Source organism: Puma concolor, chromosome C1 (assembly GCF_028749965.1).
Source record: "Puma concolor isolate L17-30 chromosome C1, mPumCon1.1.hap2, whole genome shotgun sequence".
In the NCBI taxonomy this organism is placed as follows: Eukaryota; Metazoa; Chordata; class Mammalia; order Carnivora; family Felidae; genus Puma; species Puma concolor.
The window spans coordinates 94,080,334-94,092,455 of NC_141674.1; positions in this window are offsets into that span (position 1 = coordinate 94,080,334).

The window sequence follows — 12,122 nt, forward strand, 5'->3', positions numbered from 1 at the left end:
TAATTGTCGCCGTGGAAGCCACAGGTGGGCCTGAGGAGGGCAGTTCCCCGGAGCCATGGTGGCCAGAGCCGACTGGAGAGCATTAGTGTAGGTGGGTGCAAGAGGCTCTCCTGGGATGGGATGGTGGGGTCAGGGGATGAGATATGGATACTTGTTCAAAAGTGTTTAAGAGGGGAGATGTTGTGGCATATTTGCTGCCGGGGAGAAGCTACCGGGGAGAGAGCAGAGACACCGGACTGAAGACTTGGGTAGCTGCTGAAGAATGGGAGGGGCTGTAGATGCAGGAGGAGGGGCTAGCATCACTGGGGGAGAAGGGCCCACAGCCTGGGGAGACTATGCTGTGCTCCCCACTCCCTATACAGGCAGAGGAGGCCAAGGGGCCTGGGCTGGGAGGGAGGGTGATTTGAGGGCATGCGGTTGATTCTCTGGGGGCAGTGTGGTGTCCCGGCCTGGAGTTTTCCGGAGAGAACGCCAGGCCCCAGGTACACCCTGGAAACTGCCCCATCCAGAGACTGGGACATCAGGCCTGGAATCCCAGCCCCAGCCCCCTTTGCCTAGCTTGCCCTCAGTCCCTCTGTCACCCAAACCCCCAAACCCTAAGCCACTGCTCAGGCCTCATTTCTCCCACCTTTTCTCAAATGTCCCTCTAGCAGCAAAATGTCACTCTAGGTGTTTCTCTGCACCCCTCTCCCTGCTTCTGCTCACTTGGTCCTGTCTCTCTCCAGCCTGGGATCCTCTGCGTCACTCCCACACATGCCTCCTCCCCCATCCCTTGTATTCTGCGGCTTCTCCCTCATCCAGGGAGGGGATGGGGCTGTAGATGCAGGGGGAAGGTGAGTAGGTGGACCCAGGGTCCTAGATTCACCCAGCTCCACCTGGACTAGACAGCCCTGAAGAAAAGGCCCTCAGCAATGTCTGGAAAGCCCTTCACCAGATGCCTGGACTTTGGACTGTGATTCAGAGCAGGCTGTCAGGAAGGCTGGTCTGGGAGGGCTGCTTCAGAAGGGGCAGCCTCTGGGAAGTGTATGCCCTCTGTGATCTCAGGGAGGGGCCTGGCCTGGGCCCAGCTCGGGTCTCTCACCTCCCCGAGAAGGGGAGAGGGTCAGTGTCCTGTGTCGGCCCTGCCTGGCCGACTGCCCTGGGTGTACAGGGGAGGGGCCTCAGCCAGCACCTCCATTGTATACTTCTGCTCCTGTCTCCTCTTCAATACACTGCCCAAGAGGGCCACAGTGGAGCCATTCACAACAGCGTGTAAAAGATCGTTCAGGGATGTAGGGGAAAGTTCATGATGCGGCCTAAGCTGGAAAAGGCAGGCTCCAAAATGGCGGAGACCATGAGGTCCTAGTTTTGTGAAATAAACAAATTAACAAATAAATACATTGAAATTGTATACATGGAAACAGAAAGGATCTCCACAAAACTTGTAATCATGGAAATCTAAATAGAAAATATTGCAAATCATGTAAATATAAATATAAAAAATGTTCGTGATGGGGGCGCCTGGCTGGCTCAGTCAGAAGAGCATGATGGGACTCTTGATCTTGGGGTTGTGAGTTTGAGCCCCAGGTTGGGTGTAGGGATGGCTTTAAAATAAAATCTTTTTTTTAAATTCTCCCTCCAAAAATAAAATCAAAGAAAGAAAGAAAGGGAAAGAAAATGTTCATGATGTAGTATTAGATGAAAAGGACTACTTACAAAATGTTAACACTCAATTTTTTTTTTAAAAAATTATGAATCTATGGGGCGCCTGGGTGGCTCAGTTGGTTAGGCATCTGACTTCGGCTCAGGTCATGATCTCATGGTTTGTGAGTTTGAGCCCTGCATCGGGCTCTGTGCTGACAGCTCAGAGCCTGGGTCTTGCTAGAACTCTATGTCTCCCTCTCTCTCTGCCCCTCCCCTGCTCACGCTCCATCTCTCTCTCAAAATTAAATAAACACTAAAAAAAATTTTTTTTAAATTATGAATCTAAATAAGGAAAAAAATTGTCACCATGTGAATCTAAACATTTATCCCTCACTTGCTGTGACAGGCACTCATCTAGGGGGTTCAGAGGATGCTCAAAATAACCTTAGAGGTAGATTCTATTATTTTCATCCCCAATTTACATAAGAAGACACCAAGGCACCAAGAGGCAGAGGAGTTAAGTAATTAGTCCCAGGTTACACAGCCCTAAATGGTGGGTGTGTGGTTTGAGTTTAAGAGGCTGAGCTTAGAAAGACACCACAAGAACAGAGGGCGGGTATCTCTAGCTGTGTGGACGCTTCCCCGTGGTTTTACTCTCTTCTTCATGCTTATCTGTATTTTCCAACTTTTCCTGAAGAGTGTGTTACTTTTGTAATCAATGTCTCTCTGTTCCCACTCTACCCCTCACAAAATAAATGGGAATTTTAAAAGTAACAAAACAAGGGGCGCCTGGGTGTCTCAGTCAGTTAAGCGTTGGACTTTTGATTTCAACTCAGGTCATGACCTCCCAGTCCTGCCCATGTGGGGCTCCATCCTGAGCAGAGAGCCTGCTTAAGATTCTCTCCCTCCTTCTCCCTCAGGCCCTCCTCCCCCAACTCAAAAAAAAAAAAAAAAAAAAAAGTAGCAAAACAAGACAAACATCTCTCAGAAAGATACTCTTCCTGAAGGCCTGGAACTCTGTTCTGCCTGAGGGTGACTGCTGAAGGGTGAAATCAGTGGCCTGAAGCCAGGGAAGGCTAAAGGGCGGCTTCAGATCTCCCCTTTGTCCCATGTGGCCCTCAGGGGTCCCAGAGGCCTGGGCTGTGCCCCTGAGAATCTCAGGCCACCCCCTGAGGCCACCTAGGTCTCAGTCTAGGGCCAGGCCTTACCATGTTTGGTATTAAAGAGGCACTGGACAGTCTGTGCAGGCTTCCTTGGGCCTTGAGGAGGTGTGTGTGTGTGTGTGTGTGTGTGTGTGTGTGTGTGTGTGTGTGTGAAGGGTCAGGGTGGGTGGGAGCACAGAGCCAGGGCAGAGTCTGAAAGCCTCTCCTTGATTTCTTGGCCCCTCACACACACTGTTTGGCCTTCACACAAAGCAAGGTTCCCGCTACAGCATCCAGCCGCTGTTGGGACCCTCTTGGTGACCGGGTGCTTGTTACCTCACCAGCAGTGCAGGCTGTGTGGGACTCTATGGGGTACAGAGCAAGCACCTTAGAGTCCAAAAGAATTGGTTTGAACCCTAGTGCTGGCCTTGGAATCTGAGTTCTCGGAGCTTTAGGTTCATCATTTGTCAAAGGGGCTGAGGTTGGCTGTGAGGATTACACAAGACAACATGGGTCACATGTCTGGAGCAGAGGTGGGGCTCCATGAATGTGCTCCCGAAAGTTGGCCTCCCTGTAAGTCCTTCCTGCTGCTCCCGGCACCCCTACAGAAGCACTCAGAGTAGACTGGATCCCTCCTAAGTGTCTCCCCACCAGGCAGGCTTTCCCCAGCACCCTCAGCCACCCTAGCATAGCGGGGTACCCGGGCAGGCTGCCATCTTGATCTCTCTAGAGCCGTTTCCCAGATGCTGGCTCCATGGTAATCCCTAGGAAGCTTGGTTGAAAATGGAAAGTTCTGGACTCCAACATGGAGAATCCAGGAAGGAGTCCCAGAATCCAATTTTTTACAATCTCCCCAGTGGTTCTGATGGTAGCCAGTGCTCCACTGTCCTCCAGTTGGCACTGTCCCGCCTTAAGTGTGTTGCCCGGCAGTGACCAGTGCTAGGCTGCTGCCTGACCAGCTTGGACCTGAGACACTGTCCCTCTGACTATCTCTCACCTTCCCCACTCAGTCCCCCGAGTATGCCCCATGGGGTGTGCTTGTGCCACAGACAGGCAGCATCCTTCCAGAGAACTTTGTCCTGCCATGCTCTGCTCTGAAACTGGACAGTAGCTGGGGTCAGGGGCCCTGGACACCCCAACTCTGATCCAGAATGTTGGTCCACCTAAAAGCCTGGGAAGACATCCTCACAGGGCTCCCAGAATGAGCCTAAGGAGCTTGCTCTGTGGCTCTGCTGCCCATACCAGTAGGCTGGAGGGGTCACAGCCCTGTGAACAGAGCACAGAATTGAGGCTACCAAAGACCCCTCCCCTGAGAAGCCTGCCTGGGATTCTAGAACAAGCCTTCAGTGAGATAGATAGCCGGTGGAGGGCTGCCCCTTGGACTGTGACTGGGATCCAGGGGCCTGCAGAGCAATTACTGGGCCTATCTAGCCCTGAGGCTGACAGGCTCCAGGGAGAGTGTGCAAAGCCACAAGGCCCCAGCAGAGCCAAGCCTCCAGAGGGGCAGTGGCCTCGGTGACTCAGGGCAGACGCCCGCTGTGCCCGGCCCCTTGGTCCTCTCAGAATGTGGCCTCCTGGGCTGGAGGGGGCTTTAGAGAGACCCACCATCCCTTAATTCCTGGCTCCCTGAAACACTCCCTTGGAAAGTTGTGCTCATAGACAGCCATGGCAGTCCTATCCCGGCCCGCCAGCTCTGACCATTACTGCACTCTTCCCTGGGCCAGTGGCAGACTTGCATCCCCGGAACACCCACCTGGTGTGCTTGCTCTTTTAAGGCAAGCCCTTCAGATATTTAGACATAGTACCATACCCTCAGAGAGTCACCTAGAACATCATTAATGCCTATACCCCTGGGACCGAGTTAAACTCTTGGAACCTCAGTTTCCTCATCTGTGAAATGGAGACAACTATGGCTACTGCTTACTGAGTACTTGCCCTGGCCAGGCACTGCGCTAAGCATGTCACAAGGCTGGCACAGCAGAAAGGTTTCCTGACCCTGGGCTGAGGCCTCCAGGCAGGCTGGGAGGAAGTGCTGGCTCCCTCTGCTGGACAGAAGGTGCATTGCAGACAGGGAAGCCTAGGACAAGATTGAACAACAGTCCTGGGGGCAGGTAGTTCAGAGATGGCTTGACCCAGCCTGGTGTTTTACAGATGAACAAACTGAGGCCAGGATGGCCACCTCACTGGATGAAGTTTGTCTATGTGGTCCCTGGATTGGGGAGCTTTCCCCACAGAGGAGAGCTAGGCAGTTTAGTCTTAATGGGTTCCCTGATGCCTCAACAACCATCCCCCCCGCCCACACACACTTTTTTTAACCCGCAAAGGGACCCAAGATCTAATGTTTATCTATTTTTGACAGACAGACAGACAGACAGAGTGAGGGAAGGGGAGGGGCAGAGAGAGAGGGAGACACAGGATCCAAAGCAGGCTCCAGGCTCTGAGCTGTCAGTACAGAGCCCGACGTGGGGCTTGAACTCACAAGCTGTGAGATAGTGACCTGAGCCAAAGTCTGACACCTAACCAGGTGCCCCAACTCCCATTCCACCTCACTCCTCTGGGCTGCCCAGTGGAGAGGTGGGAATCAATGTGGTGGGACGGACACTGGGCAGAGGCTGAGGACAAGGCCCCTGCTGTGCCCTTTCACTAGCAAGCTGCTGTTCCAGGGAAGGTCCTGAAGAGCCAGGCAGGGGATCAAGACAGGTGGGCTGAGTGTCCATACAGAGAACCCCATCCCTGGGAAGGACAGAGGCCCGGACAACTGCATTTCCCAGGGACATAAGTGGGAGTTTCAGGGACATCTATATCTTGCCTGGATTTGCTCATCCAGCTGGTGACAAAACTGGCACATTATAGGGGCACCTGGGTGGCTCAGTCGGTTAAGCGTCCGACTTCGGCTCAGGTCATGATCTCGCGGTCCGTGAGTTCGAGCCCCGTGTCGGGCTCTGTGCTGACAGCTCAGAGCCTGGAGCCTGTTTCAGATTCTGTGTCTCCCTCTCTCTGACTGTCCCCTATTCATGCTCTGTCTCTCTCTGTCTCAAAAATAAATAAAAACGTTAAAAAAATTAAAAAAAAAAACTGGCACATAGAGGCCCAAAAGGGGGCTTCCACTCCAGAGCTCTAGTATACTTGGAAGATTCTGGAACCTCGTATCTTCTTCGAGTTTGCCCTTCATGATAGTGGCTCTCATTTATTGAATACCTCTTTTTAAGGAGCTGTGTGATGCACTTTGTGGGAATTATTTCTTTTCCTTTCTATAATACAATAAGGTAGGTACTACTGGGGCCATTTCATGAATGGAGAAACTGAGGCTTGGAGATGTAAAGAAATGGTTACATATCTGGAAAAGCTGGGGTATGAACCCATGTTCTTGGATGTGAGTGCCTTTCAACTAACCACACTGCCTCTACTTTGTTCTTGCTTCCCTGTCTCCCCAGTGATACAGGCCCTAAAATGAGCAGGACGATCCATGGCAGCCTGTCTCCCCTCCCCCACCCACTGTCCCTGGGCAAGTTCATTCCCACAGTTTCAGTCACAGTCTGAGAGCTGCAGATGCCTCCCTCTGCCAGCTCGAGTCTCAGTGCCTCTGCACCTCTGACCCAGCTGGATGCCTTCTCTTGGTCACCCTTGGCTGGTGAACCTCAAACATTTCAGGCTCGACATGTTCCACACTGAGCCCCCTCTTTCCACAGCCCCTACCTGCTCTTCCCCTGTGTCCCCATCTCAGCTGTGGCCCCACCATCCACTCCCACAGGCAGCCACCGAGTCCGGGGTTTCTCTTCTTTAAATCTCCAGAATCTGTTCATGGTTTTCCTTCCCTGCTGTTACTGCCTTAATTCAGACATCGATCCCCCCTGATTCCACCACAGCCGCCCCATCAGGTGGGATCTCCTCCCCGAGGATTCTCCTTCTGGTCCTTCCCCACCTTTGCCCAGCGGATCTTTTGTTTATTTATTTTTGAAATTTTTAAATTAAGTTTATTTATTTACTTTGAGAGAAAGAGAGAGAGCGAGCAGGGGAGAGGCAGAGAGAGAGAGAGAGAGAGAGAGAGAGAGAGAATCCCAAGCAGGACCCACACTGTCAGCGCTGAGCCCAATGCCCTGCTCGAACCCACGAACGGTGAGATCATGACCTGAGCCGAAATCAAGAATCAGACGCTTAACCGACTGAGCCACTCAGGTGCCCCTGCCCAGTGGATCTTTTAAAATTCACATCCACACATGTCACTCCCTTGGTTGTACATCTTTCAGTTGCTCCCATTGCTTTAAGAAAAATAGCAAGTTCTAGGTTTGTCCATGGCACTTGAGATCTGCCGCCTTCTGCCTCCGCTCCACTTCACACCCTCCCCACCCCAAACCCAGCCACAAAGAGGTACCCGGAGCCCCCACCTCCCTGCACCTTCTGCCTCCTCACCTTTCTTGCCTGGAAGCCTCCCCAGACTCCCCTTCCCCCTCAGCTGATTCAGGGTTCTTATCTGAGAAGGCACACCTCTTCTTACGTCTCCTGTGAGAAACCTTAATGCAGGATATTGGTGAAGATCTCAATTTTTTTCTTCCACTAGACGTTGAGGACAGGGTTTTTCGTCTTTTCTGTGTAACACCCACTTAATCCAGTAAGGTCTAATGGTGAGACCCACAGGACAATGGGGCTAGGGTGATCTTCTAGAACAATCCCCGTGCAGGGTGGCCAGGCAGCCCCTGGCACTGCCCCCTTCCCTCCTTCCCTCTGCACCCCCTTCCGCCTCACCAGTTGAGGGGCCATTCCCGTGGTGGCCAGCAGGGGGCAGGACCGACCCACAACATTCCCTCAGTCTGGGTCTGGGGTGGGGTGGCCCTTCTGGCAGTAGGGAGGAACTCCAGGCACAAAGTGAACAGGCCAGCTGTGCACAGCTGGGGCAGGCAGACCGGCCCCTGCCTTCGAAAGGCCAGTTTATGCTCACTGAAGCTACCAGGTCGGGTGACTTGACAGGACAGCCCTGGGATGAACACCCGCTCCTCTGGGCATAGGCCCCACCTCAGCCCAGCTCTCCAGCTGTGCCCCTTTGCCTTTGGTATGCGCAGCAGCTCCCTCTGGTGGAGAGAGGCCCAGCGTCCAGAGGTATCTGAATTGGGCCCCTGGGGGGTACCCCCAGCTCCCTGGGAATCCACCCAAATCCAGGAATTTGTGGAGAAAGAAGCCCCATTCCTCTGCTCCCTCCTGTCCCTCAAGAGGAGGAGGGAAGGTTGTCAGAATGAGCGGAAGCCATTCATGTGGGCATCTGACAAAGATGTATCCAGTGGCTTCTGGGCTAGGGACAGGCACACAAAGATAGAACAGCAACATGTAGCCACGTATCATGGCCCCGGGCCCCCAGGCCACAGGACAAATGACTCCGGTGACTCGGACAGCAAGGGCTGGAAGGGCTATGAACAAAGTGCCCAGAAGTTCTGAGGAAGGGAGACTGGCCTGCTCAGCAGAGGGGCTGCAGAAGTTTTGACAAAGGAGGGATGCTACAGCTGGGCTTTGAAACACTAGCAAGATTTTACCAGATGGAGAAGGAGGGGCATCCTGGACAGGGGAACCAGCATGAGCAAAGGCACAGAGGTGAAGCTGTGTTCAGAGAATATTGGTGAACAGATACAGTTATATTTGCTCTCCAGCCCGCCCCCCCAGATTTATTGAGATATAGTTGACATGTAACATTGTATAAAGTGAAGGTGTACAGCATAAGGAATTCATAAATGTGTATATTGCAAACTGATTACCACAATAAGGTTAGTTAACTGTATGCTTTTTAATGACCCCTTGTTGAATGGCATTGTATGCTATCATATTTATTCGTATTGTTTCTGATTCTTACATCAATCCTCAAGGTACCGTGATCCTCACTTACAGACGAAGAGACAGAGGGTCAGGGAAGCAAAGTGACAGCCCAGTTAAGAAGCTCAGGAGCTAACATCCTAGTTGAAGACCATGTGACCCCACTCTGCTTCCACAGGCCTGGAGTCCAGGCAGGGCCTGTGTAGATAGGAGGAATCGCACAAAGACCAGAGGAGTCCTCCTCTCCCATAGGGCCTCCAGGCTGTTAAGGTCTTCAGAAAAATTGTTCTCAAACAGCTTTCTATTTGTCAAGACTTTTCACTTATTCTTTTCCTTTTATTTTATTTATTGATTTTACATTTTATTTATTTTTGATAGAGCGAGCACAAGTGGGGGAGGGGCAGAGAGAGACGAGACACAGAATCCGAAGCAGGCTCCAGGCTCCAAGCTGTCAGCCCAGAGCCCGATGTGGGGCTTGAACCCACAAACCATGAGATCATGGCCTGAGCCGAAGTCGGACGCTTAACCGACAGAGCCACACAGGCACCCCTATTCTTTTCCTTTTAGAAACATTCTAAAGATTTTGTCCAGGCTCTGGTGAAAGAGAAAGAGAAAAGAGGAGGCTTGGGGCGCAGTGAGAGGGGTGGGGCTGGATCAGACCCCCAGGGCAAGTCAGCCTGCCCCGACAAGGCTCGGGTGGGTATTTAAGTGTTGGCTTCTTTCCCTGGTCTCCATTTGTCTCCCCCGTTTGAGTGGGATAGAGTTCTGAGAGGGCAGACCTCCTTCCATGGACCTCCTCTTCCAGACTGAAGAGAAGCCTGCTCTTACGGGGCTCCCCTTCTCTGTGCAGAGGATCCTCCAAACCTCCTCTTCTGGGCCTTGGTGCAATCTTCCCCACACCTTCCCATGGGCCCTCCTTGGCGCTCATCCAGTCTTTTTTTTTTTTTTTTTTTTTTAGAGGGAAAGCAAGAGCAAGTGGGGAAGAGGCAGAGAGAGAATCCCAAGCAGGCTCTATGCTCTGCATGGAGCCTGACTAGGAGCTTGGTACCATGACCCGGAGATCATGACCTGAGCCCAAATCAAGAGTTGGACACTTAACCGACTGAGCCACCCAGGTGCCTGTCATCCAGTCCTTATAAACTGGGAACTCTCATCCTGCCAGGGGCCTCTTTTAAAAAATTATACAGGGGCGCCTGGGTGGCGCAGTCGGTTAAGCGTCCGACTTCAGCCAGGTCACGATCTCGCGGTCCGTGAGTTCGAGCCCCGCGTCAGGCTCTGGGCTGATGGCTCAGAGCCTGGAGCCTGTTTCCGATTCTGTGTCTCCCTCTCTCTCTGCCCCTCCCCCGTTCATGCTCTGTCTCTCTCTGTCCCAAAAATAAATAAAACGTTGAAAAAAAAATTAAAAAAAAAATTATACAAATGATGGTAAATAATATAACAGAGAAGGGTACATAAAAATTAAAAGCGTGCTACACACTCTTGCCCCTAGCTCTAGCCTATTCTCTGTGGAACTACTTTTAACAATTTCTTATTTATCTCTAAGATATGCTTTTTATAGACAAACACATGTAGTACAAGCCACTGTATGTGCTTTAAAAAAATACAAATGGGATCATGTTATAACCATGCTATTTGATAATATGTCAATATCTGTAGGTGTATCCACTTTATTTTTAATGACTACAAAGTTCTTTGTACAGACTTGAGCTACTAGTGTCTTTTTTGATGGACATTTAGTCTGTGTCTAGTTCTCGCCATGGCAAACAGTGCTATTTGTAGATTCATTGCCAGCTGACTAATATGATGTGTGTTTAAAATTTGAATGTATGTTCCCAAATTGCCTCCAGAAACACTGTTTTAACAACTTACAGTTCCACCAGTAGGGTATGAGATTGCCCATACCATTATATCTGCACCAGTACTGGTATTAACAAACTTTTGTCTTTGCTGAGTTGATAGCTAAAAAATTCTATCTCACTTAAAAAAAAAAATTTAAATGCCTTTAAGAGTAAGGCTGAACATATTTTCCTATCTTTGCTGCCTATTTGAATTTCTTTCTTTACTTTTTTTTGTTTTTAATTTTTGGTGAGTGCCATGTTATTGGCCTTTGCCCGTTTTGGGGGAGCGCTAGTTATCTTTTTCTCATTGATTTGTAGGAGCTCTTTGTATATTAAGGAAATAAGCATTTAAGATCCACTTTATTTTTTCCTCTGCTACAAACTCCATGTTTGGAAACATTTTGTTAAACAAGCAGTTGTTACTACTTCTCTCTCCATTTTCTCAATCTGATACTTGTACATGGACCCTCAGAATGTTTATCAGTACAAGATGGCTGGAGTTTCTGCACTGGATTGATGTAATCCAAGCCAAAAGCAAAGGCTTGGAATTTTTCTTAATCTTAGAAGCCTCCCCATGGCTAAATGTAGGACATCCATTGGCCTTCTGAAATATTTTAGGTGGCTTGAGAAACTCTTGAAGTCTGGGGCCCTAGAGCGGGAGCCACAGCTCCAGATTTGGCCCCTTTAATGCAGCTTATTCCAGCAGGAATGTGTCCCTACCTGTGTGCATCTTCTGTCCAGCTGTGGATTCTTCTGTTCTGGTGAGTGGGTGGAGCGTATGCATATTTTCGCCTTTGTTTATAGGCACTTAGGGCTGTGGTTTTCCCCTCTCTTCAGCAAAAAGTCCCTGAGGCAGGACTGAATCTACTACTCCCAGGCCAGGCCCAGTGGGACTTTACTGGTGCCGAGTCCTGGGGATTGAAGAGGGGTGGAGGGAGGCTGGATGGGGCAGGAAGAGGCTCTCTCCCAGAGCCTCCCAGCTGGCCCCACCCCTCTCGTCTTTTATCTCCTTGCGGAGAATCTCCCCAGAACAATGTCCAGTTCCATTGAGGGTGGGTATAGGTCCCCGGGCAGAATGAGAGGTGGCTTGCAGAGCCCCAGGTTGGGGAGTGGGATGCGAGACACCAAATATGGGCCTGTGTGTCCTGAGGAGAGTGGGAGGCACAGGTGGTGGTGGGGTGGGAGCAGGTGGAGAGAGGAGGCCCTGGGCAGGGAGGAGGTAGTTTTCAGGTTTCTGCGCACCTACCCCTGATCTAAAGGTGGTTTCACGAGGGTGACACTGTTCCCTCCTAGTCCTGAGGTGTGTTGGGGAATGAAGGGGGGCGGGGAGGGGCGACAGAGGGCAGAGCAGAGGAAGAAAGGCTGGAAACCTGGCAGATTCTCAGCAGCTAACTTAGAAGCCTAGGTTGGGTTGTTTGTTTAACCCAGGGCTGACTTTTATGAGACCGCCACATTCCTGGGGGAATTGGTGAGTGAAGGTGATTAATGGGATTGGCTATGGTAGCTGGAACAGCAGGAGGCAGAGTGGAGGAAGCCAACCAGAACTCTGAGTCAATACCCTCCTGAGCCCGAGATGCTCTGTGTTGGGGTGGGTGCCCGGGAGGGCTGGCACGTCTCCTGAGCCAGGATGCCTACCCCAGGCTCAGGTGCGGGAAGTGCTAATGCCCCCCCCGACTTGCACTGCACGAGGGCTTGGCCCTGCTCTCTCTGCCTGGTGAACGGT